This window comes from Bubalus kerabau, chromosome 13 (assembly GCF_029407905.1).
Source record: "Bubalus kerabau isolate K-KA32 ecotype Philippines breed swamp buffalo chromosome 13, PCC_UOA_SB_1v2, whole genome shotgun sequence".
NCBI lineage: Eukaryota > Metazoa > Chordata > Mammalia > Artiodactyla > Bovidae > Bubalus > Bubalus kerabau.
In genome coordinates, this window is record NC_073636.1 from 77,937,963 (window position 1) to 77,939,188 (window position 1,226).

At 49.8% G+C, this 1,226-nt stretch overlaps 1 pseudogene; it reads left to right on the plus strand.

Annotated features, from left to right (window-relative positions):
* Positions 1–830, plus strand: LOC129625132 (ferritin light chain-like; annotated as a pseudogene).
* The last annotated feature ends 396 nt before the right edge of the window (positions 831–1,226 follow it).

Below are 1,226 nucleotides of genomic sequence, written 5' to 3' on the forward strand. Positions count from 1 at the left end.
GTGCTCAGCGGCCCCACGGATCTGTCTCTTGCTTCAACAGTGCTTGGACGGAACAGACCCAGGGACGCCCCTTGCTCCAGCCTCCGACCACCCTCCAACCTTTTTTCCAGTCGCAACCTCCGGAGTCAGCCACTCAGCTGTCTGCGATCACCGGGACCAGCCACCATTTTTTAACTCATTATTACCAACCAATCATGAGCTCCCAGATTCGTCAGAATTATTCTACCGAGGTGGAGGCCGCCGTCAACCGCTTGGTTAACATGCAACTGCGGGCCTCTGTGGCCCTGGAGGGTGTGGGTCACTTTTTCTGCGAATTGGCCAAGGAGAAGCGCGAGGGTGTGGAGTGACTCTTGAAACTGCAAAACCAGCGTGGTGGCCGCGCCGTCTTCCTGGAAGTGCAGAAGCCATCTCAAGATGAGTGGGGTAAAACCCAGGATGCTATGGAAGCCGCCCTTCTCTTAGAGAAGAACCTGAGTCAAGCCCTGTTGGATCTGCATGGCCTGGCTTCTGCCCAAGGAGACCCCCACATCTGTGACTTCCTGGAGAACCACTTCCTAGATGAGGAAGTGAAACTCATCAAGAAGATGGGTGACCACCTGACCAACCTCCGCAGGCTGGCTGGTCCTCAGGCTGGGTTGGGGGAGTATCTCTTCGAAAGGCTTACCCTCAAGCACGACTAGGAGCTTCTGGAGACCAGTGGCCATTGAAGAACCCACCTAACATCAGGGCTGCCTGAAGCCCCTCTCTGCAGCCACTAGGCAGCTTTTTAACATCCTGGAGCCCTCTCTCAAGCCTTGGACCAAATGGAAACAATAAAGCTTTTTGCAGCAAACAAACAAACAAACAAAAGGACCTACTGTATAGCACAGGGAACTATATTCAATATCTTGTAATTACTTATAATGGAAAAGAATCTGAATATATATATATATATATATATATACACATGAATCACTTTGCTGTACACCTGAAGCTAACACTATATTGTAAATCAACTATGAAAGTGAAAGTGAGAGTCGCTCAGTCGTGTCCGACTCTTTGCAACTCCTTGGACTGTACAGCCCATGGAATTCTCCAGGCCAGAATACTGGAATGGGTAGTCTTTCCCTTCTCCAGGGGATCTTCCCAACCAAGTGATAGAACCCAGGTCTCCCACATTGCAGGCAGATTCTTTACCAGCTGAGCCACCAAGGAAGCCTCTATACTTTAATTTTTTTCTTTAAAGG